The 15031-nt window shown below is 34.6% G+C and overlaps 1 protein-coding gene across 1 annotated transcript in view; it reads right to left on the bottom strand.

Annotated features, from left to right (window-relative positions):
• The window catches only part of GABRA3 (gamma-aminobutyric acid type A receptor subunit alpha3), a 153559-nt gene that overhangs the window by 38091 nt on the left and 100437 nt on the right, over window positions 1-15031 (bottom strand). The window lies entirely within an intron of this gene.

Below are 15031 nucleotides of genomic sequence, written 5' to 3'. Positions count from 1 at the left end.
AACTCTTTGCACAGTGGGTTTTATATTTGGGATGAGCACTTTGCCCTAACTCAGATATCTAGGCTCATAGGGAAGCTGACAACCATACTGCTCATACTGCTCCTCTTCATTCATTTTTGAGTTGTTTATTGTTCAAGTCATTGGGAGGTATCCAGCTCATGGTGGCAGCTATTATGTCCATAATATGCTCTACTTAAACCTTTTACCACAAAGCAAATAATTGCTAGTCAATCTACCAATGAACGAACATAAATTCTGTATCCCTACACAACTTTGCAATGCTGGATATGTATTTCATAAAAGTCTGACATTAACACTTACATATATTAATTGTGATCTGCTTATGTTACATTTTTAGGACTTTTTTCAATATATTCAAGTAAACCATTTTCTGATTTGCTTATAATGGACAACATGCCCAAAAGTTGTTCATTCACATCAAAATTCTCATTGAAATTATGAGAAAATACACATAACTATCATAAGTGACAAAAGAAAACGCCACAGGAAATCTAACTTTTAAATATAATATGCCCTGTATATGGTCTCAGTCATTTCTTCAACTCACTGACAAAAATACTTCTGGTTCAATGTATAATTTCTACTGCAATTAAAGACATTTTTATAAATCTTGTGTCTATAAAATATTTTGATGCCTGTGAAGGTATATTGCTTAATTAATGCATAACTGCTTTTCCCAGCAGCAACACTTAATATATATATTCAAATACAAAACCTGTTGAACTTTCAGTCTATTTAATAAAATGAAGATTTTCATTGTACATCTTTTTTAATATATCAATTATGGTTCTTATAATGGATTGCATAATGTTGATATCTGAAGTTTTATTTTTCAACAAAAGCATACTGTGTATGCATAGAAACAGTGTATAAATAGTCTTCATTTTTATTAGGAAATGCAAACTTGCCACCTTTTTTGAAATAGTCCTTTCAGTCTATCTTTAATTTATTTATTTTAAATTTTTACAGCTATGGGTACAAGAACTATGTCACTTTCCTCTTAATTCAACTAGGAGCTCTTAAATCTATCAATTAAGTGAGTTGATTAATGGCAACTGACATTAGACCTTGTTTTCAGGGAGAGAGCAGAAAGTGCCCACATACAAGGGACAGCCACTACTCAGCCCCAGCTGTTTGTGGCCATGTGGGGATTTGAGTCCAATCTTCTGATTTCATAAAATAATAAACAAATCTGGAATTTTGTATGACATCTCCCAAATTTCAAATCTTGGAGGATAATTTTGAAGGTTATTAACACTGTATAGATCAAATAAATGACATCTGCAAACCACCAACTTGTAACCTCTTGTCTAGAGGTTTTCCCCTATGGATGGCTGTGGTCTTTTGTGATTCTGTTTTGGAAACAAAGCATCCTCTGCTGCCTATGGGGTATCTAGGGCTCCCAACTAAAATTGAGATCTTTAAACTACGATCACCAAGAAGAAAGGGATATCATCTCCTCAGGACTCTTCTCACACACTTACCTAAAACTTATACTAAGACTATTAAGTGAGGACTATCACAAGGCTATTAATAAAATGTGATTTCACAAAGTCCTTGTCCTCTCATTTTCCCCAGTGCCTTCTAACCTTAATATATATGTTTGGGTTCTACTATGCCTAAACATATAATTACCTGTATATGTCTTCTTTTGTTTATTTTTATTTTTATTTTTTATTTTTTTATACAGCAGGTTCTTATTAGTCACCAATTTTATACACATCAGTGTATACATGTCAATCACAATCACCCAATTCATCACACCACCATCCCCAGCCCCCGGCAGCTTTCCCCCCATGGTGTCCATACATTTGTTCTCTACATCTGTGTCTCAATGTCTGCCCTGAAAACCGGTTCATCTGTACCATAGTTCTAGGTTTCCACATACATGCGTTAATATACAATATTTGTTTTTCTCTTTCTGACTTACTTCACGCTGTATGACAGTCTCTAGATCCATCCATGTCTCAACAAATGACCCAATTTCGTTCCTTTTTATGGCTGAGTAATACTCCATTGTATATATGTACCACATCTTCTTTATCCATTCGTCTGTTGATGGGCATTTAGGTTGCTTCCATGACCTGGCTATTGTCAGTAGTGCTGCAATGAACATTGGGGTGCATGTGTCTTTTGGAATTATGATTTTCTCTGGGTATATACCCAGTAGTGGGATTGCTGGATCATATGGTAATTCTATTTTTAGTTTTTTAAGAGCCTCCATACTGTTCTCCATAGTGGTTGTATCAATTTACATTCCAACCAACAGTGCAAGAGGATTCCCTTTTCTCCGCACCCTCTCCACCATTTGTTGTTTGTAGATTTTCTGATGATGCCCATTATAACTGGTGTGAGGTGATACCTCATTGTAGATTTGATTTGCATTTCTCTAATAATTAGTGATGTTGAGCAGCTTTTCATGTGCTTCTTGGCCATCTGTATGTCTTCTTTGGAGAAATGTCTATTTAGGTTTTCTGCCCATTTTTGTATTGGGCTGTTTGTTTCTTTAATATTGAGCTGCAGGAGCTGTTTATATATTTTGGAGATTAATCCTTTGTCAGTTGCTTCGTTTGCAAATATTTTCTCCCATTCTAAGGGTTGTCTTTTCGTCTTATTTATGGTTTCCTTTGCTGTGCAGAAACATTTAAGTTTCATTAGGTCCTATTTGTTTATTTTTGTTTTTATTTCCATTACTCTAGGAGGTGGATCAAAAAAGATTTTGTGATTTATGTCAAAGAGTGTTCTTCCTATGTTTTCCTCTAAGAGTTTTATAGTGTTCGGTCTTACATTTAAGTCTCTAATCCATTTTGAGTTTACTTTTGTGTATGGTGTTAGGGAGTGTACTAATTTAATTCTTTTACATGTAGCTGTCCAGTTTTCCCAGCACCACTTACTGAAGAGACTGTCTTTTCTCCATTGTATATCCTTGCCTCCTTTGTCATAGATTAGTTGACCATAGGTGCGTGGGTTTACCTCTGGGCTTTCTATCCTGTTCCATTGATCTATGTTTCTGTTTTTGTGCCAGTACCATACTGCCTTGATTACTGTAGTTTTGCAGTATAGTCTGAAGTCAGGGAGTCTGATTCCTCCAGCTCCGTTTTTTTTCCTCAAGACTTCTTTGGCTATTTGGGGTCTTTTGTGTCTCCATATAAATTTTAAGACTTTTTCTTCTAGTTCCATAAAAAATGCCATTGGCAATTTGACAGGGATTGCATTGAATCTGTAGATTGCTTTGGGTAGTACAGTCATTTCCACAATATTGATTCTTCCAATCCAAGAACATGGTATATCTCTCCATCTGTTGGTATAATCTTTAATTTCTTTCATCAGTGTCTTATAGTTTTCTGCATACAGGTCTTTTGTCTCCCTAGGTAGGTTTATTCCTAGATATTTTATTCTTTTTGTTGCAATGGTAAATGGGAGTGTTTCCTTAATTTCTCTTTCAGATATTTCATCATTAGTGTATAGGAATGCAAGAGAGTTCTGTGCATTAATTTTGTATCCTGCAACTTACCAAATTCATTGATTAGCTCTAGTAGTTTTCTGGTGGCATTTTTAGGATTCTCTATGTATAGTATCATGTCACCTGCAAACAGTGACAGTTTTACTTCTTCTTTTCCAATTTGGATTCCTTTTATTTCTTTTTCTTCTCTGATTGCCATGGCTAGGACTTCCAAAACTATGTTGAATAATACTGTTGAGAGTGGACATCCTTGTCTTGTTCCTGATCTTAGAGGAAATGCTTTCAGTTTTTCACCATTGAGAGTGATGTTTGCTGTGGGTTTGTCATATATGGCCTTTATTATGTTGAGGTAGGTTCCCTCTATGCCCACTTTCTGGAGGGTTTTTATCTTAAATGGCTGTTGAATTTTTTCAAAAACTTTTCCTGCATCTATTGAGATGATCATATGGTTTTTATTCCTCAATTTGTTAATATGGTGTATCACATTGATTGATTTGCATATATTGAAGAATCCTTGCATCCCTGGGATAAATCCCACTTGATCATGGTGTATGATCCTTTTAATGTGCTGTTGGATTCTGTTTGCTAGTATTTTGTTCAGGATTTTTGCATCTATATTCATCAGTGATATTGCTCTGTAATTTTCTTTTTTTGTAGTATCTTTGTCTGGTATTGGTATCAGGGTGATAGTGGCCTCATAGAATGAATTTGGGAGTGTTCCTTCCTCTGCAATTTTTTGGAAGAGTTTGAGAAGGATGGGTGTTAGCTCTTCTCTAAATGTTTGATAGAATTCACCTGTGAAGCCATCTGGTCCTGGACTTTTGCTTGTTGGAAGATTTTTAATCACAGTTTCAATTTCATTACATGTGATTGGTCTGTTCATATTTTCTATTTCTTCCTGGTTCAGTCTTGGAATGTTATACCTTTCTAAGAATTTTTCCATTTCTTCCAGGTTGTCCATTTTATTGGTATACAGTTGCTTGTAGTAGTCCCTTAGGATGCTTTGTATTTCTGCGGTGTCTGTTGTAACTTCTCCTTTTTCATTTCTAATTTTATTGATTTGAGTCCTCTCCTTCTTTTTCTTGATGAGTCTGGCTAATGGTTTATCAATTTTGTTTATCTTCTCAAAGAACCAGCTTTTAGTTTTATTGATCTTTGCTACTGTTTTCTTTGTTTGTATTTCATTTATTTCTGCTCTGATCTTTATGATTTCTTTCCTTCTGCTAATTTTGGGTTTTGTTTGTTCTTCTTTCTCTAGTTCCTTTAGGTGTAAGGTGAGATTGTTTATTTGAGATTTTTCTTGTTTCTTGAGGTAGGCTTGTATAGCTATAAACTTCCCTTTTGGATTGTCATGTTTTCATTGTCATTTGTCTCTAGGTATTTTTTGATTTCCTCTTTGAGTTCTTCAGTGTTCTCTTGGTTATTTAGTAATGTATTGTTTAGCTTCCATGTGTTTGTGTTTTTTACGTTTTTTTCCCTGTATTTCATTTCTAATCTCATAGTGTTGTGGTCAGAAAAGATGCTTGATATGTTTTCAATTTTCTTTAATTTACTGAGGCTTGATTTGTGACACAAGATGTGATCTATCCTGGAGAATGTTCCATGCGCACTTGAGAAGAAAGTGTCATCTGCTGTTTTGGGATGGAATGTCCTATAAATATCAATTAAATCTATCTGGTCTATCATGTCATTTAAAGCTTCTGTTTCCTTATTTATTTTCATTTTGGGTGATCTGTCCATTGGTGTAAGTCAGGTGTTAAAGTCCCCCACTATTATTGTGTTACTGTCGACTTCCTCTTTTACAGTTGTTAGCAGTTGCCTTATATATTGAGGTGCTCCTATGTTGGGTGCATATATATTTATAATTGTTATATCTTCTTCTTGGATTGATCTCTTGATCATTATGTAGTGCCCTCCTTGTCTCTTGCAACATACTTTATTTTAAAGTCTATTTTATCTGATATGAGTATTGCTACTATAGCTTTCTTTTGATTTCCATTTGCATAGAATATCTTTTTCCATTCCCTCACTTTCAGTCTGTATGTGTCCCTAGGTCTGAAGTGGCTCTCTTGTAGACAGCATATTTATGGGTCTTGGTTTTGTTTCCATTCAGCAAGCCTGTGTCTTTTCGTTGGAGCATTTAATCCATTCACGTTTAAGGTAATTATCAATATGTATATTCCTATGACCATTTTCTTAATTTTGGGGGGTTTGTTTTTGTAGGTCCTTTTCTTCTCTTATGTTTCCCACTTAGAGACATTCCTTTAGCATTTGTGGTAGAGCTGGTTTGGTGGTGCTGAATTCTCTTAGCTTTTGCTTGTCTGTAAAGCTTTTGATTTCTCCATTGAATCTGAATGAGATCCTTGCTGGCTAGAGTAATCTTGGTTGTAGGTTCTTCCCTTTCATCACTTTAAGTATATCATGCCACTCCCTTCTGGCTTATAGAGTTTCTGCTGAGAAATCAGCTGTTAACCTTATGGGAATTCCCTTGTATGTTATTCGTCATTTTTCCCTGGCTGCTTTCAATAATTTTTATTTTTGCCAGTTTGATTACTATGTGTCTCAGTGTGTTTCTCCTTGGGTTTATCCTGTATGGGACTCGCTGCATTTCCTGGACTTGGGTGGCTATTTCCTTTCCCATGTTAGGGAAATTTTCGACTATATCTCTTCAAATTTTTTCTCAGGTCCTTTCTCTCTCTCTTCTCCTTCTGGTACCCCTATAATGCGAATATTGTTATGTTTAATGTTGTCCCAGAGGTCTCTTAGGCTGTCTTCATTTGTTTTCATTCTTTTTTCTTTATTCTGTTCCGCAGCAGTGAATTCCACCATTCTGTCTTCCAGGTCACTTATCTGTTCTTCTGCCTCAGTTATTCTGCTATTGATTCCTTCTAGTGTAGTTTTCATTTCAGTTATTGTATTGTTCATCTCTGTTTGTTCGTTCTTTAATTCTTCTAGGTCTTTGTTAAACATTTCTTGCATCTTCTCGATCTTTTCCTCCATTCATTTTTTGAGGTCCTGGATCATCTTCACTATCATTATTCTGAATTCTTTTTCTGGAAGGTTGCCTATCTCCACTTCATTTAGTTGTTTTTCTGGGGTTTTATCTTGTTCCTTCATCTGTTACGTAGCCCTCTGCCTTTTCATTTTCTCTATCTTTCTGTGAATATGGTTTTTGTTCCACAGGCTACAGGATTGTAGTTCTTCTTGTTTCTGTATATGTCTTCTTATCTTTGCCATTCAAGTGGTTGTAACTCCCTATGGTTAAAGGACAAAGCAGTGTTCTGCCCAATATACCCAAGAGTTTGACAATGGAAATTAGAGCAGGTCCTTCTGTGAAGGGGTAGGTGATGGAAGATATTATCCACCCCCAGGAAAGAAAAGGAATTTCTTGCTGAACCTCTTAACTTAAACTGAGTACCTTGAGCATACAATCCTGAATATTAGCCCTAAGAATCCTAGCCTGTTCTAATACAGATGTGACAATAAATTGTGCAGCTACCAGTTCCTTAGAAACTTCACTGGGCCCAGAGTGGCAACTTGTTTTATGCAAAAAGCAATGGTTTCATTTCTTTGATAATAATCAAAAGGAGGAAAAAGGATTTTCTTCTCATTTGTTGGAGGTCAAATCAGGAAAGGCAAAAACTACTAAAGGAAGAGAAGGAAGAGGGAGAAATATATTCAAAAAACAAATTGAAAACTACTTGATTGTCTGCTCACTGCCTGACCCCATATTTGTAAAAAAGGTTAATAAGGCACAGTGAGCACCACCAGTATGCCCACAATCTATTGATGGAGACAGACATTGCACAATAGTTATAGCACAAGCCTAAACATTAGATGTATGCACACTAATGAAACAAAAACAAGTGTTAAGTGAAACCAGAAGGAGGCTCTATTGATTCTGCTTAGAGTGTAGTGTTAGAGAAGGATTCATAAACTGGGTGATACTCAGAAGATGAGGTCACATTTAGTAGGTGATAGAAGGACTTTCCTAGCCAAAGAACAACACAGCAAAGGCAAAAATCCATACGAGAGTATGGAGTGTTAAGGGAATTAATGGTATCCCTGGACTTACAGGCTAAAAGGAAGCTGAGGTTATATTATAAAATAGCTTAATTGCCCACACCAAGAAATAAGGGTTTTATGGCCTTAAATGACACATTAGACACATTGGACTTAATAGATATTTAAAGGACATTCTGTCCAAAAACATCCGAATATACATTCTTTTCTGTGCACATGGAAGTTCTCCAGGATAGATCACATTCTGTCCACAAAGCAAGTCTCAATAAATTTAAGAAGATCGATATTATATCAAGCATCTTTTCTGACCACAAAATATGAAACTAGAAATCAATTATAGGAAGAAAAATGGAGAAAACACAAACACGTAGACGCTAAACATCATGCTACTAAAAAACCAATGGGCTAACGAAAAAAATCAGAGAGGAAATCAGAAAATACCTTGAAACAAATGAAATGAAAGCACAACATTCAAAAAGCTATGGGATGCAGCAAATGCAGTTCTGAGAGGGAAGTTTATGGCAATACAAGCTTACGTCAGGAAACAAGAAAAATCTCAAATAAACAACCTAACCTACCATCTAAAGGAATTAGAAAAAGAAGAACAAAGCAAGTCCAGAGTCAGCAGAAGGAAGGAAATTATAAAGATGAGGGGGGAAAAAAATGAAGTGGAGATCAAAAAGAAAAACCACCCACAACAATAGAAAAGATCAATGAAACCAAGAGCTGGGTTTTTGAAAAGATAAATAAAATTGACAAGACTTTAAGCTATGCTTATTAAGAAAAACAAGAGAGAGGATGCAAATAAACAAAATAAGAAATGAAAGAGGAGAAATTACAATGAATATTACAGAGATACAAAAAATCATAAGAGAATACTATGAATATATGCCAACAAATTGGACAACCTAGAAGAAATGGATAAATTCCTAGAAACATACACTCTTCCACAATGGAGTCAGAAAGAACTAGACAATCTGAACAGACTGATCACTAGTAGTGAAATTGAATTAGTAATCAAAAAACTCCCAAAAAACAAAAGTCCAGGACTAGACAGCTTCACAGAGGAATTCTACTAAGTATACAAAGAAGAATTAATACCTATCCTTCTCAAACTATTCCAGAACATTGAAGAGGAGGGAACATCCCCAAATTCATTCTATGAGGCCATTATTACCATGATACCCAACCAAAGACAATACAAGAAAAGAAAATTACAGGCCAATATCTCTGAAGAATATAGATGCACAAATCCTCAAGAAAATACTAGCAAACCAAATCCAACAATATATAAAAAGAATTATATACCATGATCAAGTGGAAATTATTCTAGGATCCAATAGTGGTTCAATATCCACAAATCAATCAGCATGGTATACCACATTAACAAAAGGAAAGACAAAAACCACATGATCATCTCAATAGATGCAGAAAAAGCATTTTACAAAATTCAACATCCATTTATAATAAAAACTCTCCAGAAAGTGGGCATAGAGGGAACATATCTCAAAATAATAAAGGCCAACTATGACAAACCCACAGCTAACATTGTGTTTTCAATGGTGAAAAGCTGAAAGCTTTTCCTCTAAAATCAGGAACAAGACAAGAATGCCCACTCTTGCCATTTCTGTTTAACATAGTATTGGAAGTCCTAGCCACAGCAATAAAACAAGAAAAAAAAGGCATCCATATTAGAAGGAAAGAGGTAAAACAGTCACTCTTTGCAGATGACATGACACTATACATAGAAAATGCTAAAGTCGCCACCAAAAAACTATTAAAATTAATAAATTAATTCAGTAAAGTTGTAGGATTCAAGATTAATATACAGAAATCTGTTGCTGTTCTATACACTAATAATAAACTATCAGAAAAAGGAAACAAGAAAACGATCCCATTTACAATTGTATTAGAAAGAATAAAATACGAAGGGATAAATTTAACCAAGGAAGTGAAGGACCTATATTCTGAAAACTGTAAGTCATTGATGAAGGAAATGGAAGATGATACAAACAAATGGAAAGACATCCCATGTTTACAGATTGGAAGAATTAAAATAGTTAAATTGTTTAATATTGTTAAAATGTCCATACTACTCAAAGCAATCCACAGATTTAATACAATCCCTATCAAAATATCCATGACATTTTTCACAGAACTAGCACAAATAATCCTAAAATTTGTATGGGAGTGCAAAAGACCCCAAAGAGCCAAAGCAATCTTGAGGAAAAAGAACAAAGCTGGAAGTCAAGATCCCTGACTTCAGACTGTATTACAAAGCTACAGTAATCAAAACAGTATGGTACTGGCACAAAAACAGAAATATAGATCAATAGAACAGGATAGAAAGCCCAGAAATAAACCCACATACTTATGGCCAATTAAACTATGACAAAGGAGGCAAGAATATACAATGGAGAAAAGACAGCCTCTTCAATAAATGTTGCTGGGAAAACAGCTACCTACATGTCAAAGAATGAAATTCAAACACTCCCTCATACCATATACAAAAATAAACTCAAAATGGATTAAAGACCTAAATGTAAGACCGGAAACCATAAAATTCCTAGGAGAAAACATAGGCAGAGCACTCTTTGACATAAGTGTTAGCAGTATATTTTTGGATTGTCCCTTTAAGCAAAGGAAACAAAAGGATAAGTAAACAAATGGGACCTAACTAAACTTAAAAGCTTTTGTGCAGCAAAGGAAACCATCAGCAAAACAAAAAGACAACCTACTGAATGGGAGAAAATATTTGCAAATGATACATTCAATAAGGGGTTAATATCCAAAATATATAAACAGTTCATATAACTCAATATCAAAAACAACCCAAAAAACTTGATTAAAAAAGGGAGAAGACCTGAACAGACATATTCCCAAAGACATACAGATGGTCAACAGTCACATGAAAAGATGCTCAATATTCCTAACCATCATGGAAATGCAAATCAAAACCACAATGAGATATCACCTCACATGTATTATAATGGCTGTCATCAAAAAGACCACAAATAACAAACTTGGCAAGGATATGGAGAAAAGGGAAACCTAGTACACTAGTACAATATTAGTGGGAATGTAAGTTGGTGAAGCCACTATGGAAAACAGTATGGAGGTTCCTCAAAAAACTAAAAATAGAACTACCATATGATCTAGAAATTCTACTCCTGGGTGTATATATGCATAAAATGAAAATATTAATTTGCAAAGATTATCTGCACCCCAAGGTTCAAAGCAGCATTATTTGCAATAGCCAAGATATGGAAGCAAGCTAAGTGTCCATCAACAGATGAATGGATAAAGACAATATATTGTGTGTGTTTGTGTGCGTGTGTGTGGAGGGGTAAAATGGGATGTTACTCAACCATAAAAAAGAATGAAGTTTTGATATTTGCAACAGCAACATGGATGGACTTGAAGGGTATTACGCTCAGTGAAATAAGTCAGACAAGGAAAGACACATACTGTATGTTATCACTTATATACAGAATCTAAATATTACAACAAACTAATGAATATAAGAAAACAGAAACAGACTCCCAGATATAGAGAACAAACTAGTTCTTACCAGTGGGAAGGGGACTTGCGGGAGGGCAAGATTGGGGTAGGGGATTAAGAGACACAAACTATATTATGTATAAAATAAGTAAAATACAGGGATATACTGCACAGCACAGGGAATATAGCCAATAATTTATAATAACTTTAAATGAAGTATAATGTATTAAACTATTGAATCACTATGTTGTATACCTGAAACTAATATAATATTTTAAATTAACTATACTTAAATTTTAAAAAATGAAATAAGGGTTTTAGTCCATAGGCTATAAGTTCTTGTGGACATGCCTGAAATAGGGAGATGATATGGCCAGATGTATAATTTGGAAAGATTGCTCAACCTGCAGAATGGATGCCTGGTTAGAAAGAGTGAAGCTAAAGCCAAGACAGAAGTTAAAAGGCCATCACAATGTTTGGTGTGAATGACATTTAGGACACAATATAGAGTATTAGACAGTGGAATGAATTGAGTGGAATAGGGAGGAGATCTCAGTGGCAGAATATAACTGGTGGCTTTTCATGATGGTTAAGAAAGAAAAGGAGGAAGTCTATGGAAGGATTCTAGATGACACAGAGTTTGTAACTTTTGCAAGTACTTGGCTAATGATGGAATTCATTCACCCACTGGGGAACAGAACTCTTCCCCTTTAGGCCTTCTCTTTCTTCTCTCCTTCCTCCCTGAACTTTGGGCTCCTGTAAGCCCTCAAATTCCCTCACATAGAGTCCTACCCCTTCTCCTCAGTTTCATTTTATTTCATGGAGGAGCAGGGGTAGAGTGGCTTGGGAAATGGATACTGCAGAAAGGCTATCTATCAGACAATCAGAACTACAGCATTCCCAGAATGGCCCCCTCAACGTATATTGTATTGGTTATGATGCCACTAGCATCTCTTTGCCTTTAGTTGCTTTGCCAAATGCCTCCTTCTGTTACTCGAGCCTTGGTATGTGCCAGCCCCAGGAATATGGGAAGTAAATATCAATCCTGCCATGATAACACCAATGAGAAGGCATTCCCTTTGAACTCATACTGTCAGAGAATGATTGCTAGCTTGCTTGATTGATTAAGTCAGTCACTCATTCAACAAATACTAAGACATTATATTAGACAGTTAATGTACAGAGATCATAAGACATTTGAGGTCCCATCCTTTCATTGAGCTTATAGTCTAGTGGAAAAAGACAAAATATATAAGTAAATAAATAAAGATAATATCATACAGTGATAAGTGCTATAAAAAATAAAACAGAGTTTATGAAGTGGGGAGGGGTTTCATTAGATACAGTGATCACAGAAAACCCCTTTGAGGGGGTGGCTTTTAAGCAGGAAAATGGAAAATAAGCAAAAGCCAGAGCTTGCTGGAGAATATTTCAGGCCACAAACAAACAAACAACCACAAAAAAACAGAAAGTGCAAAGTCTTCTAAGTGGGAAACATCTTGCAGTGTTGCAGTGTTCTAGGAACTGGCAGAAGGCTGATGTAAAGGGGAAAGAGATACGAGATGAGGTTGAAGAGATAAACAACAACCCAAATACAGGATCTAAGCCAAGGCAGGGAACACAAAAGAAGGTTTTAGAGAAAAAAAAATAATCAGTTTGGTTTGGGCATATTCAGTAAAAGTACAAGAGTTCTGATGAACATAACAACTACAGCCTAAGGTTGGCATACATATAAAACCAAATGGAAACAAACACTGTATACGTTTATAACTAATTCAAATACTTAGTCACGATTTCAAATTATCCAAAGTTACAGGGTAAGTTATAGGCACTAGTTACTGGCAAATCAGGACAAATTTGGATTTCTGGCATGAATTATATGTGTTTATGCATTTATCGAAATGATCAAGTGGTTTTTGTCCTTTATTCTATTGATATGGTGTATTACATTGATTGATTTTTGGATGTTAAGCCAACTTTATATTCCTGGGATATATCCCACTTAAAGATAGTGGATAATCCATTTATAAGTTTTTTTAATTTGGTTTACTAGTATTTTGTTGAAGATCTTTGTGTTTATATTCATAAAGAATATTTGTCTTTGCTTTTCTTTTCTTGTGATCTTTGGTTTTGGTAGCATAGTGATACTGACCTGACTGTCACTTCCTCTTCTGTATTTTACAAGACTTTGTGAAGACTTAGTATTCATTCTTCTTTAACTGTCTGGTAAAATCAATGGTGAAACCACCTGGACCTGGGTTTTTCCTTGTGGGAAGTTATAAAATTACTAATTAAGTCTCCTGTTATAGGTCCAATAAAAATTTCTATTTTTTTTCCTCAGTCAGTTTCAGTAGTTTGTGTGTTACTAGTAATTTTTCCATTTCATCTAAGCTATATAATTTGTTGACCTATAATTTGCAGCTCATAGTTTTCCTGTATAATCCTACTTATTTCTGTATTTATTTAATCTGTATTTAAATAAATAAATTATAATATATATAATTTATTATATATATTATAATATATAATTATAATATATATTTATTAAATATATAATATTTATATATTTAAATAAATTTAAATATATAAATTCTGTATTTATATAATCCTATTTATTTCTGTAACGTCAGTAGTGATGTCCCCTCTTTCATGATTTTAGTAATATGATTATTCTCTTGTTTTTTTTTTTTTTTTGTGTGTGTGTGTGTGTGTGTGTGTGTGTGTGTTTTGTGTTCCCCACAGCCCTTGGTCAGTCTAGCTAAAGGTTCATCAGTTTTACTGATCTTTTCAAAGTGCCAACTTTTAGATTATTTGATTTTCTTTAATGTTTTTCTATTTTATTTAATTTCACTCTAATATTTATTATTTTCTTCCTTCTGCTTCTTTTGGGTTTAGTTTGCTCTTCTCTTTCTAGTTTCTTAAGGTGGAAGGTCAGGTTCTTCTTTTTAATACAGGCTTTACAGTTATAAATTTCTCTCTGAACACTGCTTTAGGCTGTTTTTACATTGTGCATAATTTTCACCAATTTCAAAATATTTTCTAATTTCCCTTGTGATTTCTTCTTTGAGCCATTGTTTATTTAGGAGTGTGTTATTTAATTTCAACATATTTGTGAATTTCCCAAATTCCCTTCTGTTATCGATGTCTAGTTTCATTCAATTGAGGTTAGATAACACACTTTGTATGGTTCTAATACTTTTAAACTGATTGCATCTTGTTTTATGGCCTAACATATAGTCTAAAACAGAAAATGTTCCATGTGCACTCGAGAATAATGTGTTCTGATATTGTTTGGTAGAGCGCAATATAAATGTTTACTAGATCTAGTTGGTTTGTAGTGTGTTCAAGTCTTCTAGTTCTATGTTGATGTTCTGTCTAGTTGTTCTATTGGAAGTGGAATATTAAAATATTCAGTTTTTATTGTTGAATTGTCTATTTCTCCTTTCAATTCTTTTCAGTTTTGCTCCATGTATTTCGGGGTTCTATGATTAGGTGCATATATCTTTATAATTGTTATATCTTCCTGATGGATTGACCATTTTGTCAGTATAAAATCTTCCAGGCTTCTACAGAGTGGGGGTAAAGAGGATGGGAACAGAGTTCTCTGGCCTTACTGAGAATCAGCCATTTTTCTTGACTAACACTCCTCAGATTGTTGTGAGCCTTTGGTTAGAGTTTGGAGAGAAAGTTTATTTTGCCAATTTTTGAAAATGTTCTTGTTGCTTTTATGGAAGAGTGGATTTTCAGAAGTTCTCACTTCACCACTCCAGAATTGCTTCCTTATTAGAGATTTTAAGGTTAACTTTAACTGCCCACTTAAGAATTTAAACCACTCTCTCCTTCTTAATGTACTTTATTTGGTTTCCTGGACAATATGTTCCCTGAAGTTTCCTCATGCTTCAGCTATCCTATCCTTCACATTTACTGAGTTATTCTCTTCTCTTTAGCCTCTAAATGTTGTAGATGACTTCTCCAGCCTTATGGCTTTAAATATCATCTATATGTATGAAACCTGAATTAAAT

The sequence above is a fragment of the Lagenorhynchus albirostris genome, chromosome X (assembly GCF_949774975.1).
Source record: "Lagenorhynchus albirostris chromosome X, mLagAlb1.1, whole genome shotgun sequence".
Classification (NCBI taxonomy): Eukaryota; Metazoa; Chordata; class Mammalia; order Artiodactyla; family Delphinidae; genus Lagenorhynchus; species Lagenorhynchus albirostris.
Note: the sequence above shows the minus strand (reverse complement) of the source record. Positions and strands in the feature narration are given on the sequence as shown.